The sequence below is a fragment of the Zea mays genome, chromosome 10 (assembly GCF_902167145.1).
Source record: "Zea mays cultivar B73 chromosome 10, Zm-B73-REFERENCE-NAM-5.0, whole genome shotgun sequence".
In the NCBI taxonomy this organism is placed as follows: Eukaryota; Viridiplantae; Streptophyta; class Magnoliopsida; order Poales; family Poaceae; genus Zea; species Zea mays.
The window spans coordinates 73451236-73471531 of record NC_050105.1 but is presented as its reverse complement, the minus strand read 5'-3'; positions in this window follow the sequence as shown (position 1 = coordinate 73471531).

The following is a 20296-nucleotide window of genomic DNA, read 5'->3' as shown; positions in this document are numbered from 1 at the left end:
ATTAGATGGTAGGATGGCCCTCGGATCTTGATCGTGTGGCTTGCGCGAGATCAGACATCATAAAATCAGTGCCGCCCATCTCAGATCGTGGGGCTATGGCTGCATACCGGTTGGTTGGAACCTAGATTTAATCTGGGCCGTCCGAATCAGATCAGATGGCTAGGATTCAAGGATACCCCTTCGCCGTGGACGTTTTGCTTAAGAGTCCCTGTTCTTTTTATGAATCAACCTGCAGTCCTGGCGCAGTAGTTCTGAGTCTTGAGACGTTTTACACCAGGGCCCCTACACTTTCCAGATTTCTTGCGCGTAGACCAGAGGTAGTGAAATTCATTTCAGAATTGATTTTTAATGTGAAAATAATTATCAAAACATGTTTAATCCCTATAAAATTCATACTAAGCCCAAATTAGTCCATTTCAGTTCCTATAATTTTATAATATTAGTGTTTAACTAATAGTGCCACTAATTTGACACAAAAGCCACTTTAAAATTTATTTCCTAATTAAATCCATATCAAATACATAAAACCTTAGAAAAGTCATAACTTCTTCGTTTTAACTCCGATTTAATCCGTTCAAGTTGCGTTAGTCTCGTAGCAACGCATAGATCATTATTATGCAGTATATTATTATGTTTGGTGTGATGTTAATTTTATCTATACCATGTTTATTTGTATTGTTACGACTAGCGCAAGGACACGTGTCATTTGAAAAGCAAGTTGGTACCTGGAATCTCAAGTGCCAGGCAAGTTGTGCCCTTGATCACTTACTTTTTCCCAGCCATGTTCTTATTAATTATAATGATCTGCATAGGATAATTTTGATGGGACCCAATAGGTTACCCTAGTTTTGGCTATCTTTATACCTTGTTCACCACTGAAATATTTGTTTGGGTAGTACCTGCTATTGCTTTATGTGGATTTGGGTATGAAGATACTTTATTCATAATTACTCTTTTATTCTCTTTTATTATTACTGTTCATGTTAAGATCATTATGTTAATGGGAACATGGAGCGACCACCCGGGAAAACAGTGCTACCACAAGGGTTTAATGGGACGCCCTTGGCTGATTAACTAGGAAAGCTAGTGGAGGGCTACCTTACCTGAAAGGGGCAAGGGCAGTAGGGGAGTGGTCAGTGTAGGGAGGTCCTTGGGTTGATTTTGCTGCGATGGCGGTCAGACAAGAACCCTGCACTGGAGCTTCCTATAAACTGTAGCGGGTAGTCTGAAGCTAGTGGAACTTTGTAAAGGCCTCGTAGTGTTACCCTGCCTCGCCTCCTCGGTAGAGGTGTATGGGATTGGCCATCTCTTGGCAGATGGGTAACATGACTTGTGGGTAAAGATGCGCAACCTCTGCAGAGTGTAAAACTAGTATACTAGCCGTGCTCACGGTCATGAGCGGCTCGGACCCTCACATGATTAATTATGGAACTTAAATTTAATTTGACATCTGCATTGCATTTGGGATTATTTTACTATTACTTTTCTTTATTATCATTAAGGTTTGGTATTTACTTACACTTAGAAATTGCTAATAAAATTTTGACCAACTTATAAAAGCAATGCTCAACCTCAGCCTTTATTCCATTGATCAGCCTTACACTTCATGAACTCCCACCTTTGGTGAGTTAATGCCACATTATTCCCCACGACTTGTTGGGCTATGAACGTATGTGAGCTCACTCTTGCTGTCTCACACTCCCCCCACAGGAGAAGAACAGGTGGTTCAAGTGGAGCCAAGTATCGAGGAGTTTGATCTTATCTAGGTGGCGTTTCTCAGTTGACATTGGCGCCGACGATCCTTAGTTTGTTTTATATTTATCTTGTAATAAGTCTTCCGCTATGTAATAATTACTCTGATGTTTTATGACATTTATCTCTATACACTCTGTTATTATATATGTTGTCTTCTTGGCGCATGTATGAGATGCACCCGGCTTTGTTCCTTAAAACCGGGTGTTACAGAAGTGGTATCAGAGGAAATGTTGACTGTAGGACGAAACCTAGATAGAAATGGCAAAACCCTTTCCTACTTACCTTACTCTGACTCATTCTATACTTATCTCATCTTGATCTTGTCTCACCTTCTGCTAATCTACTCCGGTTAATCTTATCTTTTGTCCTCTAAGACAAGATGGATTTCACACCTTGGAATCCTACCACTATGATCTTTTTAAGATATAGGGGACCTAAGACAAAATTCAAAACTACTTTCTTTAAAAATGTTGTTTGATTGTTCTGATGTTAAATGTCTGATTTGCTTCTTTGATTGATTGATATATTATATATGGACATCTTAGCATGTACCACCATAAGGTAATGAATTAGCTTTAGTAGGTGACACACTTAGCTAATAAATCCCTCAAAGTAACATGCTTCGTAATCACTGCCTTGTCTACAATCCTTTCTTTCGTACCCTGTGTTTCTAACCTAGATGAGCTACCCCTATACTGTTAGAAGAGAGCAGTATAGACGTGATCCTTGGTATGTCATGGCTAAGAAAGGCAGTATATACACCGTGCTAAGGGAACCGTAGAACTCACCAGTTCCAGAGGACAAAGATTTGAAGTTGGAATTGCAGTAACTACCACCATCAGACTAGCAGCGTTCTTAGTAGATGAGAAGTTTGTTGGTGACAACATCCGTGTGGTTAGAGATTTTCCGGATGTCTATCCAGAGGAGTTGCTAGGGATGCCACCAGATAAGGAAGTTAAGTTTGTCATTGATCTCTTACATGGGACTGCTTCTATTTCTAAATGGCTATACAGGATGTCCGTAGAAGAACTAAAGGAGCTTAAGAAGCAATTAACGGAATTACAAGAGGCTAAGTATGTTCGTCCGAGTTCCTCACCTTGGGGGAGCGCCAGATCTATTTGTACAGAAGAAAGATGGATCGTAAGGGATGTGTGTGGATTATAGGTCCCTTAATGATGTTACTGTGAAGAACAAGTATCTGTTACCCCACATTGAAGATTTATTTGATCAGATGAGAGGTGCAAGGGTATTCTCGAAGATTGATCTCCGATCAGGTTATCACCAAATGAAGATTAGGCCATTGGATACGCCCAAGACGGATTTCTCGATCCGATATGGTTTATTTGAGTTCACTGTTGTGCCATTTGAACTAACTAATGCACCAGCCTATTTTATGGATCTGAAGAATAAGGAGTTCATGATTTGGACAGATCCATCGTGGTTTTCATCGACGATACTCTTATTTGTTCCAAGAGTGATAGTGATCATGAGAAATATCTGAGATTGGTGCTACAGAAGCGACGAGATAATCAACTCTATGCCAAGTACAGCAAATGCGAGTTTTGGATTGGCGAGGTGCCATTTCTTGGACATATCATTTCTAATGGAGGGATTTCAGTGGATCCTGCTAAGGTTAAGGAGATAATGGAGTGGAGCATACCCACTATAGTTACTGAGATCCAGAGTTTCTTGGGACTAGCAGGATATTATCGGAGATTTATTGAAGGATTCTCTAAGATCGCTAAGCTTATGACCTTGCTTCTAGAGAAGGGAAGATAGTTTAAGTGGGATGAGAAGTACCAAGATAGCTTTGATCAATTGAAGAAGAGGTTGATGATGCAAACAGTGTTGGATATGCCAGATCTACAGAAGGGATTTGACATTTATTGTGATGCATGTGGCCAAGGATTGGGATGCGTGCTCATGCAAGAAGGACATGTGATTGCCTATGCATCTCGACAGTTGCGGAAACATGAATTGAACTACCCCACTCATGACTTGGAGCTGGCTGCCGTTGTGCATGCACTAAAGATATGGAGACATTGTGTCATGGGAACTAAGTGCCAAGTGTACACGGATCATAAGAATTTGAAGTATATATTCACTCAAAAGGATCTCAACCTTAGGCAACGCCGTTGGTTGGAGCTTATTAAGGATTATGATTTGGAGATTCACTATCACCCGGGCAAGGCAATTTGGTTGCAGATGCCTTGAGTCAAAAGGAGCATGTTTATTCAGCTGTTGTTGCCCAGCTACTAGATGAGATTGTTGAGGATTTTAGGAGACTTAACCTGGGGAATAGTTGCTCAAACTAAAGGAGTTATTATGGATGTGGAACCTACTTTGGAGCAAGAAATCCGCAAAGGTCAAATTGGTGATGCTAAAATACAAGAGACTAAGGATCTGATTTTTGAAGGTCGAGTTCCGGAATTCACGGAGGATGAGCAAGGCACGATATGGTTCAAGAATCGGATCTGTGTTCCCGATATTGATAGCCTTCGAGAAACTATATTGAAGGAAGCACATGACTCAATTTATTCTATCCATCCTGGAAGTACTAAGATGTATCAGGATTTGAAGCGGAAGTATTGGTGGTATGGATTAAAGAGAGATGTGGCTGCACATGTGGCTATGTGCGATGTGTGCCAAAGAGTTAAGGCTGAACACCAGGGGCCAGCTGGACTATTGAACCCATTAAAGATACCCGAATGGAAGTGGGAAGAGATTGGTATAAATTTCATTACTGGATTGCCGCGCACCCCGAAAGGATATGATTCGATATGGGTGATTGTGGATAGACAGACCTAAGTGACTCATTTCATTTCGGTCAAGATTACTTATGGTATCCCAATTGGTTGAGTTATATATGGTTTGGATTTTGTCTCTACATGGTGTACCGAAGAAGATCATTTCGGATAGAGGATCACAATTCACCTCCAGATTTTGGAAAAGTTGTCGTGAGAATATGGATTTGAAGTTGAATTTTGGTTCGGCCTACCATCCTCAGACTGATGGGCAGACAGAGAGGACTAACCAAGTGTTAGAAGATATGTTAAGAGCTTGTGCCCTTCAGCATGGTAGTAGTTGGGATAAGAGTCTACCTTATGCTGAGTTCTCAGGCCAGTCTGAAGATGTCACCATTCGAAGCTTTATATGGCAGGAAGTGCAAGACTCCTCTATATTGGATCAGACTAGAGAAAGATAGTTCTTTGGACCTGAACTTATACAAGAGGCGGAAAAACAAGTTCGTATAATTCGAGAGAATTTGAGGGTATCTCAGACCAGACAAAAGAGCTACGCTGATAATAGAAGAAGACCACTGGAGTTTAAGGAAAGAAATCATGTGTACCTTAAGGTTTCACCACTTCGTGGAATGAGGAGACTCAAAGTTAAGGGCAAATTGTCCCCTCGCTATATTGGACATTCTGAGTTTTTAGGCAAGTTGGAGTGATGGCCTATCAACTCGAGCTACCTGATAATCTATCTGATGTGCATAATGTATTTCATGTGTCTCAACTTAAGAAGTGTCTACGTGTCCCTGAGGAACAGTTACCAATGGAGGAGCTCAGTGTTCAGGGTGATTTGATTTACACGGAGTATCCTATCAAGATTCTTGATACTTTGGCTCGAGTTACAAGAAATAAGGTTATAAAGACGTGCAAAAGTACAATGGAGTCACCATGGCGAAGATGAAGCAACATGGGAAAGAGAAGAAGAGCTTCGCATAGATTTTCCCCGCCTTTTCTCTCGTTCTTCCTAAATCTCGAGGACGAGATTATTTTAAGGGGGTAGGATTTGTAATACCCAAATTGTAAAAGTATAAGAAAGGAGATGTTTATCCTTTATGTGTTTGCCTCTATCCATTAACACATGTGAACTACTACATTTCAAGTGATTAATTAACTAGTGACATTCGAGATAATTTGCGCATCATTCTGGGTTATATTGTGTTTGTGCATCCATGGATAATAATAACAATAGAAATAAATTACAATAGTATCCAAATAGGGATTTAAGGCCCAATGTGCAAATCTAGGAATTTAAATAATAGAGAAAAAAAGGGAAAGAGAGGGAGAAAATACTATATACAGAAAATAAATACATAAATAAAACTAGATTCTTCCTATGCTTGGACTTGAAGTTGTTCAATTATCCCAAATGAGAAACTCACAACCAAACTGGAACCTAAATTTTTAAATCTAAAATAAAGGGAGTTTGAAAGGAAAATAATAAAAAGAAGAAAAGGCAAACCTTCACTTGGGCCAAAACCACTGCACTCGGCCCATATCTATTTTCGTCTGCGCGGCCCACCCACTGCACACTCGCGCCTGCTGATGCCTGCCCACTTTTCAGCCTCCACGGCCCAGCCACACACATCGCGCGTGACTCGCTGACCGTGGGCCCTCTCTGTCGGGTCTATCCTCTCCCAGTAGATCCCGTTGGCCATGAGCGGCTTTCAGTTGAACTCTGTGCGATTCCTCAGGTGGCTCTGCTCGATCCTTGCCACCGCAAGACTCGTACTCCGCCCTATAAAGTCAACGCCAACCGCAACCCTGCCGTCGCTTTCTCCAGCCGCGTCACCTCCACCGCATGCGCACAGACGCCATTGCCGGAAGGAATCAGAGAGATAGAAAACGCAGAGAGAGAAGGGAGATGGAGCCGGATGCCGCTACCGACGTCTTGCGCGTATGCCGCCGTCGGGCCCTTGGTGTGCACGCAAGATTGATCCCCGGAGGGCACCGAAGTGGGGAGCAGTGGGCATCGTGGTGGATGGTGGTCGGTTATAGAGGAATTCGTCGCCGGACTTGGATTACGGCATGGCAACCGCGGTGTCGCGTGGGCGGGGCCCCTGTTACTCCAATCGGAGGTGAGCTACCTACCACAACAATCGCCTTGTCCTATACCGTGCGTAGCACCCATAGTCCATGAAAATCGAGCACCAGGGCGCGTTAGCAGGGGGGCCGACCATGGCGACCGCCGTGAGATTGGGGCGGCGGCGCCGTGCTCTGGGCGGTCGAGAGGTGGAGGATGGCTGTGTGCCATTGATTTTTGTTGGACGATGTAGATTAGATGGTAGGATGGCCCTCGGATCTTGATCGTGTGGCTTGCGCGAGATCAGACATCATAAAATCAGTGCCGCCCATCTCAGATCGTGGGGCTATGGCTGCATACCGGTTGGCTGGAACCTAGATTTAATCTGGGCCGTCCGAATCAGATCGGATGGCTAGGATTCAAGGATACCCCTTCGCCGTGGACGTTTTGCTTAAGAGTCCCTGTTCTTTTTATGAATCAACCTGCAGTCCTGGCGCAGTAGTTCTGAGTCTTGAGACGTTTTACACCAGGGCCCCTACACTTTCCAGATTTCTTGCGCGTAGACCAGAGGTAGTGAAATTCATTTCAGAATTGATTTTTAATGTGAAAATAATTATCAAAACATGTTTAATCCCTAGAAAATTCATACTAAGCCCAAATTAGTCCATTTCAGTTCCTATAATTTTATAATATTAGTGTTTAACTAATAGTGCCACTAATTTGACACAAAAGCCACTTTAAAATTTATTTCCTAATTAAATCCATATCAAATACATAAAACCTTAGAAAAGTCATAACTTCTTCGTTTTAACTCCGATTTAATCCGTTCAAGTTGCGTTAGTCTCGTAGCAACGCATAGATCATTATTATGCAGTATATTATTATGTTTGGTGTGATGTTAATTTTATCTATACCATGTTTGTTTGTATTGTTACGACTAGCGCAAGGACACGTGTCATTTGAAAAGCAAGTTGGTACCTGGAATCTCAAGTGCCAGGCAAGTTGTGCCCTTGATCACTTACTTTTTCCCAGCCATGTTCTTATTAATTATAATGATCTGCATAGGATAATTTTGATGGGACCCAATAGGTTACCCTAGTTTTGGCTATCTTTATACCTTGTTCACCACTGAAATATTTGTTTGGGTAGTACCTGCTATTGCTTTATGTGGATTTGGGTATGAAGATACTTTATTCATAATTACTCTTTTATTCTCTTTTATTATTACTGTTCATGTTAAGATCATTATGTTAATGGGAACATGGAGCGACCACCCGGGAAAACAGTGCTACCACAAGGGTTTAATGGGACGCCCTTGGCTGATTAACTAGGAAAGCTAGTGGAGGGCTACCTTACCTGAAAGGGGCAAGGGCAGTAGGGGAGTGGTCAGTGTAGGGAGGTCCTTGGGTTGATTTTGCTGCGATGGCGGTCAGACAAGAACCCTGCACTGGAGCTTCCTATAAATTGTAGCGGGTAGTCTGAAGCTAGTGGAACTTTGTAAAGGCCTCGTAGTGTTACCCTGCCTCGCCTCCTCGGTAGAGGTGTATGGGATTGGCCATCTCTTGGCAGATGGGTAACATGACTTGTGGGTAAAGATGCGCAACCTCTGCAGAGTGTAAAACTAGTACACTAGCCGTGCTCACGGTCATGAGAGGCTCGGACCCTCACATGATTAATTATGGAACTTAAATTTAATTTGACATCTGCATTGCATTTGGGATTATTTTACTATTACTTTTCTTTATTATCATTAAGGTTTGGTATTTACTTACACTTAGTAATTGCTAATAAAATTTTGACCAACTTATAAAAGCAATGCTCAGCCTCAGCCTTTATTCCATTGATCAGCCTTACACTTCATGAACTCCCACCTTTGGTGAGTTCATGTCACATTATTCCCCACGACTTGTTGAGCTATGAACGTATGTGAGCTCACTCTTGCTGTCTCACACCCCCCCACAGGAGAAGAACAGGTGGTTCAAGTGGAGCCAAGTATCGAGGAGTTTGATCTGATCTAGGTGGCGTTTCTTAGTTGACATTGGCGCCGACGATCCTTAGTTCGTTTTATATTTATCTTGTAATAAGTCTGCCGCTATGTAATAATTACTCTGATGTTTTATGACATTTATCTCTATACACTCTGTTATTATATATGTTGTCTTCTTGGCGCATGTATGAGATGCACCCGGCTTTGTTCCTTAAAACCGGGTGTTACATTCGCCGGAAAAGAAGTCTCCTCCAACAAACTCCGAAAATGTCGGAGAAGCGCAACCTCCAGCTCTCCGGAAAAAGATCGTCTCCGGAAAGTCAGGGGCCAAGGGCCCGCTGACCCGGAGAACTCCACTGTCTACTTCCCCGACAAAAGAATGGACACAGATCGCGAGGAAGAAGGAGACCAAGGGGAAGCAAGTTGTTCTTTCCGTTCCTTCGCCCTCAAAGGAGAACGGAAAGAAGGTCGCCACGACAGCAGCACCATTCTATCCCGACGTCCTCTTTATCGGGAGAGTGGAGTCTCCTATCATCTCCGACGACGAGCCAACCGCACCCGGAGAGGAACCACCTCAACGAGAATCCCGCCGACGGAGAAACCGGCGCACGAACGTTCGACGACATCACGCGGCCGGAGAACGGGATCCGGAGCAACCTGTCTCGCGGGACGAGGCCTCGGAAATAGGAGAAACCCCGGAGGAACGCGTCTTCAGAGAACGAAGGAACTCCCGATGAAATGATCGCCGCCGGGCTCAGGAACAAGCCGTGCAAGATGCAAGGCAACGCCGGGAGAATCCATTCTTCGGGCGCAACCTGAACCCCGACTTCGCCCGAGCCATGAACACGCCGAGCGGAGTTGGAGGAGTACTAGCTCGGATAGCTGATGGACTCCCTCGGACTCCCGACGCCGAGGGCTACCGACGACTGTTCACCCAGGCAGCCAACCATCTTCTACCGCTTGCTCACCCGCCGAACGATCTACGACACGCCATCAACAGTCGCCGAGACGCGCGAAGCTCCATCAATGCTTCGCGTGAACGACGGCATGAGAACGAGATCCACCGCCGGGAGGAGTACGATAGGGATCATGGCATCCCAGCTCGGAGCCAGGCCACCAGAACTGAGTCGGCAACGGCCTCAACTGGCGGTACTACCCGGGGACGGTCGAGGAACCACAACAACTACTCCCCTCCCCGGGACAGACATCATCCCCGACGACAGGAGGACACGTGTGGAGTGTCTGCTCTTACTCCGCGCCTTAGGGCCATCCAATGGCCTCCTAACTTCAAGGTATCCAATGTCGACAAATATGAACCTAAGCAGGATCCAGGGGGTTGGCTAGCCGTCTACACCACCGCTGCTCGAGCTGCCGGGGCGTCCGAAGATGTGATGACCGCGTACTTACCCATTGTCCTTGGGCAAGATGCGCTGCAATGGCTGCGACATCTACCCCGACACTGCATCGACGACTGGGGCGACTTCAGTCGACGCTTCATCGCCAATTTCCAGTCCCTCTCCGACAAACCGGCACAACCATGGGACCTCAAATCCATCAAGAGCCGGGGGGACGAAACTCTCTGGTCGTACCTCAAAAGGTTCCAGACCATGAGAAATCGTATCCCCGAGGTCACGGAGGCGGCCGTGATCGAAGACTTCTACAGAGGATCCAACGACTCGGCTTTCGTCCGAGCCATATTACAGAAGGCGCCGACTACCTCCGAGGAGCTGTTCCGGGAAGCCGAGCTCTACATCACCGCCGACGAGCGGGCCCAGGACCTCATCGGAGGAGCAAAGCCCGCACCGGCAGCACCACGACGCGACGCGAACCAGCAACCCGACAAACGCTGGGAGAAGAGGCCTCGCGAAGAAGTGCACGCCGCCGGACCACCTGCCTCTCGCGCCCGAGGAGGACCTCGCGGAGGCGAGCGCACGCTGGACGACATCCTTGACGCCCAGTGCCCGTACCACAAGGACATGCGCCACACTCTTCGTAACTATTGGGACTTCAAGCACTCCGTCGGGCACGGCCGACCCTTCCAACCTCTACCTCCTCCTCCGCCGAGGGGAGGACCAGATGAACCACGACAACCCCATCAGCAGGAGGAGGGAGGAGGAGGAGCTTTCCCGCGCGTGGACAGGGAGGTCAACGTCATCTTCGGCAGACACGGGTCGCAGGAGAACAAACGACAACAAAAGCTCAACGACCGCTAGATACTGGTGGCGACCACCGGTCCTCCCGCCCATACCGGTGGTCGGAGCACCCGATCACTTTCACTCGGGAGGATCAATGGCTCAACTTCGACCATCCAGGCAAATACCCGCTCCTCGTCGATCCGGTGATCCGAGAGAGCCGGGTGAAGAAGGTGCTAGTGGACGGGGGGAGCAGCATCAACGTCACCTTCCCCCAGACACTCCAAGGCTTGGGAGTTCACCTCAAAGAGCTCCACGAGTCGGACACTCCCTTCTTCGGCATCGTGCCGACTGAAGGGGAATACCCGCTGGGCCACATCTACATGCCTGTCACCTTTGGAACTCCGAAGAACTACAGAACCGAGTTCCTGAGGTTTGAAGTGGCGAACTTCGACTGCAGGTACAATGCCATCATCGGAAGGCCGGGATTGGCCAAATTCATGGCCATTCCGCATTACACGTACATGATACTAAAGATGCCAGGACCGCAAGGAATCATAACTGTGCGCGCCGACTTCCAAGGCACCGCAGAGTGTTTTCGAGTGGCCATCCAAGCAGCCCTCACCACTAAGCCGTCGACGGTTTCTTCAACACAGGCGAACTCTAAGCCTGAGGAGGACCTTGCAGTACCGGCAAACGAAGCTCAGGCCGCGACCTCTATGCGACCGACTGAAGAAACTAAAAGGATCAACCTGGGGTTCGCTGATGAACGTAAGACTGCCATCATCAGCTCCAGCCTGAACGACAAATAGGAAAGCGCGCTCATCCAGTTTCTACAAGATAACCGAGACGTATTCGCATGGCAACCTGCGGATATGCCGGGAGTCCCAAGAGAACTGGCCGAGCACAAACTGAAGGTCTATCCCCAGGCGAGGCCGATCCGGCAAAAACTACGTCGTTTCACGCCCGACAAGAGAGAGGCCATTCGCGTCGAGTTAGCCCGCTTGGTCGCGTGGATTCATTAGAGAAGTGTTACATCCCGAGTGGTTAGCCAACCCTATTCTTGTACTCAAAAATAATAAAGTGGATTGGCGCATGTGCGTCGACTATACTGATCTCAACAAACACTGTCCGAAGGATCCCTTCGGGCTCCCGAGGATAGATCAAGTGGTGGACTCCACCGCTGGATGTTCTGTGCTGTCTTTCCTGGATTGCTATTCCGGATATCACCAGATTAGCTTGGCAAAGGAAGATGAAGAAAAGACAGTGTTCATTACTCCGTTTGGTGCTTTCTGTTATACCTCCATGCCGTTCGGCCTCAAAAACGCTGGAGCGACTTATCAGAGAGCTATTCAAACATGCTTAGCCGATCAATGAGGCAAGCGTGTGGAAGCCAACGTAGATGACGTGGTAATCAAAACAGAGAACTCGGAAAACTTCATCGAAGACTTACAGCTGGTTTTCAACAGTCTGAGACGGTATAGATGGAAGCTTAATCCCGAAAAATGCGTTTTCAGGGTACCAGCAGGAAAGTTACTCGGGTTTATTGTCAGCCACCGGGGAATTGAGGCTAATCCGGATAAGATTGAAGCTATCATGAAGATGGAAGCGCCTCGATCACAAAAGAAGGTTCATCGACTTACTGGATGTATGGCAGCTCTGAGCAGATTTATATCCAGGCTGGGGGAAAAGGTTTGCCATTTTACAAGCTACTCAAGAAGGTGGATAAGTTTCAGTGGACTTCAGAGGCACAGGAAGCTCTAGATGCACTGAACAAATTCTTGAAAACACCACCAGTACAGAAGCCACCACGACGAGCTACGTCAACTCAACCAGCTAAAGATCTACTACTATATATCTCTTGCACGACTCACGTGGTAAGCACCGCGTTGGTAGTCGAGCGAGCAGAAGAAGGACATGCCTACCCAGTGCAACATCCTGTTTACTTCATCAGTGAAGTTCTGGGCCCCTCAAAGAAAAAGTATCCTCAAGTTCAGAAGCTATTATATGTAGTACTTCTAACTACCCGCAAGCTACGTCACTACTTTGATGACCACAAAGTCATAGTAGTCACTGGTTTTCCGATAGGGGATATTCTTCGCAACAAGGAAGCCATTGGCCGAATAGCCAAGTGGGCTTGTGAGCTGGGATGTCATGACATCGAGTTCCGACCTCGCACTGCCATCAAAACTCAAGCACTGGTTGATTTCGTATCAGAGTGGACTGAACAGCAAGTACCAGATAACCCAGAGACTGCAGAAGTGTGGCGAATGTATTTTGATGGCTCGCTGAAGCTGTAGGGAGCAGGAGCAGGAATTCTCTTCACCGCACCTGGAGGCGAGCACCTCAAATATGCCCTCCAGTTGTTGTTTCCAGCCTCCAACAATGCAGTCGAGTATGAAGCTCTGATCCATGGATTGAACATCGCCATATCATTGGGCATCAAGAGATTGATGGTGTACGGAGACTCTCTGGTAGTCATTAGCCAGATAAACAAAGAGTGGGATTGTTCAAGCGATTCAATGGGAAAATACTGCACTGCCGTCCGAAAGCTGGAAGATAAATTTGAGGGTCTGGAATTTCATCATGTAGAAAGAGATCGGAACACAACAGCCGATATATTGTCCAAGCTAGAATCCAGTCGAACTCAGGTCCTACCTGGAGTCTTTGTGCAAGAAATACTACAGCCGAGCATCTCAATTGATCAAACAGAAGATTGTAATATTGTAGATCAACCCGAGTCAGACTCTGATGACTGGAGAAGGCCAATCATCAAGTATATAAAGAATGAAGAGGAACCAGATGACAAGAATTCAGCCGAGCGCATTGCCAGACAGTCGGCTCACTACACACTCATTGGGGAGACATTGTACATAAGGGGTGCATCAGGCGTCCTCATGAAGTGCATTCTCCCATCTACTGGGAAGCGACTTCTGGAGGAGGTCCATGCTGGGCAGTGTGGAATACATGCAGCATCCAGAACACTAGTCGGGAAGGTCTTCAGGTCAGGATTCTATTGGCCAACAGCGAAGAGTGATGCAGCCGAGTTAGTTCAGAGGTGCGAAGCTTGCCAATACTTGTCAAAACAACAACATCTACCAGCACAGCAACTGCAGACCATACCAGTAACTTGGCCTTTCGCATGCTGGGGACTGGATATGTTTGGACCTTTCAAGAAAGCTCAAGGAGGATACACTCATGTATTGGTAGCAATCGACAAATTCACTAAATGGATAGAGTTCAAGCCCATTGCTTCTTTAACCTCAGCTAAGGTCGTGGAATTCATACAAGACATAATATTCAGATTCGGGATACCAAACAGCATCATAACTGACCTAGGATCCAACTTCACAAGTTCAGAGTTCTTCAACTTCTGCGAGCAAAAAAGCATTCAGATCAAGTATGCATCTGTAGCACATCCAAGAGCCAACGGGCAGGTTGAGCGAGCCAACGGGATGATACTGGAGGCACTCAGGAAAAAGGTCTTCGATAAGAATGAAAAATTCGCAGGAAAGTGGATAAGGGAATTGCCCTATGTCGTTTGGAGCCTAAGAACCCAACCTAGCCGAGCTCTGCATGGAAACACTCCTTTCTTCATGGTCTATGGGTCGGAGGCAGTGCTACCCGCCGATCTCAAGTTCAGGGCACCAAGGTTGATCTTCGAAAACATAGTAGAAGTCGAGGCCACCAGGCTGGAGGACATTGATATGCTCGAAGAAGAACGGCTGAATGCGGTAATCCAATCAACACGGTACCAGCAGACTCTAAGGCGCTATCACGACAAGGCTGTGCGACAGCGATCCTTCTCAGTAGGAGATCTCGTCCTCCGCCGAATTCTAACGGGGGAGGGACGGCACAAGTTATCTCCCTTATGGGAAGGACCCTTCATAGTAGCAGAAGTCACTCGGCCAGGATCATATCGTCTCACTCAGATGGATGGCACAGAAGTCGGGAACTCCTGGAACATAGAACACCTCAGGAAGTTTTATCCCTAGCTGAATTTCAAAAGCTATCGGGACGACGATGTACTCTGTAAAATGGAAATATGTCATCAATAAAAAAAGGGCCTCGAAGATACTCAGTTTGTTCATGATTGACTAGCATTCTTACTTAAGTCGGGGTGACCACTATGCCCTGCTAACGGAGCAATCGGCTTAAGTCGGCAATGAGTTAAGGCGGTGCAACATGCTTGCGCTTACTTAACTCGGGGTGACCACTATGCCCTGCTAACGGAGCAATCGGCTTAAGTCGGCAACGACTTAAGGCGGTGCAACATGCTCGCGCTTACTTAACTCGGGGTGACCACTATGCCCTGCTAACGGAGCAATCGGCTTAAGTCAGCAACGACTTAAGGCGGTGCAACATGCTCGTGCTTACTTAACTCGGGGCAACCACTATGCCCTGCTAACGGAGCAATCGGCTTAAGTCGGCAACGACTTAAGGCGGTGCAACATTCTCACGCTTACTTAACTCGGGGTGACCACTATACCCTGCTAATGGAGCAATCGGCTTAAGTCGGCAACGACTTAAGGCGGTGCAACATGCTCACGCTTACTTAACTCGGGGTGACCACTATGCCCTGCTAACGGAGCAATCGGCTTAAGTCGGCAACGACTTAAGGCGGTGCAACATGCTCACGCTTACTTAACTCGGGGTGACCACTATACCCTGCTAACGGAGCAATCAGCTAAAGTCAGTAGCGACTTAAGCCGGTGCAACATGCTCACGCCTACGCAATTCAGGGTGACCACTACGCCCTATTAACAGAAGCAACCGACTTAAGTCAGCAGCGACTTAAGGAGATCTGACGTGCTTACAATTACTCATATAAGGATGACTTCTATATCCCGCAAAATAAATTTCAAAACCATCGCACATCATTTTACTACTGCAAATTTACGAACTGATGAATTCTGAAACAAATATGAAAATAACACTATCGTCCAAGTACTGAAATGACGTCCTCTAACAAATGTCTGACCATGCTAACCGCGCGCTCAAAGCACGCAAAATGTCTCTCTATTTAGTGATATTTTTCTCAGGAGCAATCGATGAGGAAGGACGACTCGAGGAATCAGGGGCAGCATTCACATCAGCCCTTATATCTTCGAGAACAACCACGCCGGGTCTCCTCATCAAGATTCGCCCCGCCCGAATAGCCTTGTCCATGGCTCTATCGCGCTAGGCTCTGAGAGTAACAGAAGTTTCTTCGGCAACCTTGGCAGCCAGCCGAGCAGTTTCTAACTCTTGGGCGATGGATTTCTTGGAAGCTCGGAGTTCTTTGATAGTAACGTCCTTCGCTGATATCAACTGCTTGAGCCAGGTCACTTCATCCGTGGATTCCTGCAGCTTACAGCGTTGGTTGTCTAACTCTTCCATGGTGAAGCGATGACTCCTCTCCAGGATGGTCAGCGAGTTGCTAGAATCGCGATACAATCTGTCGAGACTGTCACGAGAAGCAGCAAGGATACGTTTTTCTTCCTGCAAACAAAAGTCAACTCCCTCAAAAACCAAGCAAGTAATAGGAGCACAACAAGGCAAAGCACAGTTTCATAAATCACCTTTTCAGAATTGAGCTGAGCGTGAAGAGAAGAACTCAGTGCATTGGCATCATCTAAGGCAGCAGAGACCTGAGTTAGTTCAGTCTAACTTTGAGAGTACTTTTCCTCGAAGTCAGCGCATCGCTGGACCAATTCAGCCTGATCTCGAGAATGTTTTTCCTCAAGAGCGGAAATCTGCCGAGTCATACCTAGCAGGAGACAACCAAACAAAGGGGGTCAGAATGTAAAGCAGTTTAATAGTGAAGACAAAGAGAAGCAAAAAGCACTAACCAGCGTTGGTCGCCTCCAATTCAGAGACACGATGTTGAAGTGACACTGGGTTCCAACATGCAAGTGACGAAGCTACTTCTGGGACAGAAGCACCCTGTAACCTCAGCTGGCTAGCCATCCCATCCACCAAAGCCTGATGAGGAGAACAGATGAATGTAATGACAGCAGTTCGTGCAATGTAAAAACCAAGCTAAAATACATCACAGTACCTAGAGGTTGGAAAAGAACGAAGGGATCCCCAAATCAGGAGAGATCAATTGATAACCGGGCGTAAGGCCACCACCCGAAGCAGCTTGCAACGAACCAGCAGGAATCAACTCGGTGCCATCAACAGAGCCCAACACTCGGTCAGCGGGGACGCGACTCTCTAAAGCGACTCCCTGGTCCAAGGCTTGGGCTACCACCATACAACCGGAGTGTGGAGGCGATCCCGCATGAACGTCCATGGAAGTACCGGAGGGAGACCCCGCTCGGACACCCTCGGGGGCTGGGTCATAGTTTGCACTGCCCACTTGAGCCGGATCATCCCCGGCAGCACCCTCGGGGGCTGGGCAGTGGCTTACACTTCCCACCCGAACCAAGTCATCCCCGGCGACATCCTCGGGGGCTGGGCATGTGTCAACACCACCCTGGGGGTCCAAGTTCTCTGCGGTAGCCACTTCTAAGGCTGATGGGCCCTCAGTTACTTTCATGGGACCAGGACGATCCAAGTCAGTCTTCCGACCCTCGAGATCGCGCTCCAAGGTCGACGAGGCACGGGATGACCTCAAACCAGCATCAAGCACATCAGCACAAACCTCCATCACACCATCATCTACTGGCTCCGATAACAAATCCTCTGGAACCATATCCTCAAGAGTCTGATCAAAGTTGGCCAGGGACAGTTCTTGCAGACCAATGAGAGCAGACAAAGCAGGAGAAGGAACTCCACTACTTTCACCGCTAGCGATGAACTGCCGACTGTTTTTCCGAGTCAAAGGAACTTCATCTTCTTCCTCCTCGTCGTCCACATTAGCAGCACAGGCAGCACCCCCATTGGGATCAACAACAGATGGAGCACCCACATTGGGATCAGCAACAGAAGGGGCACACCCATTGGGATCAGCAACAGAAGGAGCACCCACATTGGGATCAGCAGCAGATTGGGTACACCCATTGGGGTCAGTGTCAATAAATTCAGTTATAGGCATTTCTTCAGCAGCAGGAACCGAAGTACCAGCGTCCCGATCCAAACTGGATACTCGCCGGAGGCGTCTCCTTTTCTTTTTCTGCTCATCAGTAGAAGGATCAGGCTGATTGGCTCGGCAAGGGCGCCTCGGGCGAGTACTGGCAGGCTTCTGAGTATCCAAAGTTGTATCAGCCTCTGGGAGGGGCGCTACTACCGATGCCCCAGCAGGAGCAGCGTCAGAAGAGTCCTCAGCCAGCAAATCAAGCATAGCGCTTATCTCTGCATCACTAGGGTTCAGGGGCACCTCAAAATGGACCTGCCGTTCATCATCAGGAGTCTCCCCGAGCGAGGCAACCAAGGCACTAACTTCTTCAGCAGAGGGTCGCACTCTAAGGCCCAAACTGCCATCACAGGAGGATTCGACACAAAAAGGGTGAAGGCTTTGGGAGGAGGCAAGTTCCAGGCCGAGTATGCCACTGGGGCACCAACATTTGACACCTTGCCTCTAAGGATCATCTCAAGTCGGTTCACCAAGTCTGCAGAGGGAATTCTTCTGTTGGTAACCCGAGTTGAGTCGGCTAGGCCTTGATACAGATAAGTCGGGCGCGCCCTGTCTTTCAACGGCTGAATATTCTTGAAGACAAATTCAGCAACAACAGCTTCAGCAGTCAGACCCCTCTCCTTCAGCAATCCAACTTCAGCCAGCAAAGCACCTGCCTCGGCTACCTCCTGATCTTGGGGGACTCGATCCAGCTTGGGGTGCGAACATCCGTCTGTCTTCCCGACCGGGGGGGAGAGAGTTTCCATAATTCTCAACTATGAACCACTCCAAGCGCCATCCCTTGATACTGTCTTTGAGAGGGATTTCGAGATACTCAGTCTTCCTGCCGCGGCGCATCTCCAAGCTAGCACCCCAACCAACTGATGTTGTCCCACGGCCATCCCAGGGCGACAGTGATACAAGTACTTCCACAACTCGAAATGTGGCAGCACGCCAAGAAAGGCTTCGCATAAATGAACAAAAATGGAGATTTGCAGGATAGAATTGGGATTCAGATGGGTCAAATTAAGATGGTAGAAATCAAGGAGGCCGCAGAAAAAGGGAGAAATGGGAAGGCCAAGGCCGCGGAGAAGGAAAGGAGCATAAATCACAGACTCATGGGTATCCTCAGTTGGGACAGTAACCCCATGGCAAATCCGCCAAGAGCAGAGTTCCCTCGGAGGAAGAACCCCGATGGACACGAGGTGGAGAAGTTCGGGCTCAGAGATGACAGACATGTGGTTACCTGCGAAAGGCAACTGGCTATTGGGGTCGATTGGAGGAATCACCACGGCAGACGAACTCGAGGCTTTCCTCTTGGGTGCCATCTCGATTCTACCGGCGAGCAGAGTAGGAGGCGAATTGCGGAGAGGATTCGGAAGCAAGAAAGCAAGAACTAGGGCACGGAAAGCAGAGGCGGCTAAAAGCGCAGCACTTATGGGATATTCCCGAGCCAGATACCGTTTCAAAAAGCGCCCAGTCAGCACCCGGTTGTTATTTCCAAAACACCGGCGTGCCACGTCATCACCCGGCAGTTATTTCCAGAACACCGGTGCGCCACATCATCACTCGGCTATTATCCTCAAAGTGGCCCATGCAGCCCGCTATCACTCGGCGTTACCTCTAAAAACGCTGACGTCGTCTTCAAGTCGCTCGGCGTTACCTCTAAAACGTTGACGTCGTCTTCAAGTCGCTCGGCGTTACCTCTAAAACGCTGACGTCGCCCTCAGGTCACTCGGCGTTACCTCTAAAACGCTGACGTCGTCTTCAAGTCGCTCAGCGTTACCTCTAAAACGCTGACGTCGCCCTCATGTCACTCGGCGTTACTTCTAAAACGTTGACGTAGTCTTCAAGTCGCTCGGCGTTACCTCTAAAACGCTGACGTCGTCTTCAAGTCGCTCGGCGTTACCTCTAAAACGCTGATGTCGCCCCTCCAGTCGCTCGGCGTTACCTCTAAAACGCTGACGTCGCCCTCCAGTCACTCGGCGTTACCTCTAAAACGCTGACATCGTCTTCAAGTCACTCGGCAGCTACCTCTAAAAGCATCGATATGATGCCCGAGTTATTCACTTACTATTCCAAGGGAATCAACTTCACGAAAAAGGCGGGAAGAGTAATGATTCAAGAACTTTGAGTTATGAATATCGACGAGCAATTATCACAGAGAAGCTAACATCATTTCTTCATTAAAGGGAAGATATCATACTTACAAATCAACTCATTATGAGTTGATACTTCCCTATTACTACTGCTACATTACATTACATTACTACTACTACTACACTACACTATACTACTCTACACTACTAAATACTACTACATTATTCTAACTATACTATACTAACATCTAAAGGACCAGTGGCATCTAGCCACTGGCCCTGTTGCCGCCGCTGCCGCCCCTGTTGCTGCCCCTGCTGCTGCCGCCACCGCCGTTGCTGCCCCTGCTGCCGCCGCCGTCACCGTCCTTGCTGTCGCTGCTGCCGCCCCTGCCGCTGCCATCACCGTCACCGCCGCCACCGCCTTCGTCGTCGTCGCCGTCGTCGTCGTCGTCCTCATCCTCGCCGCCACCGT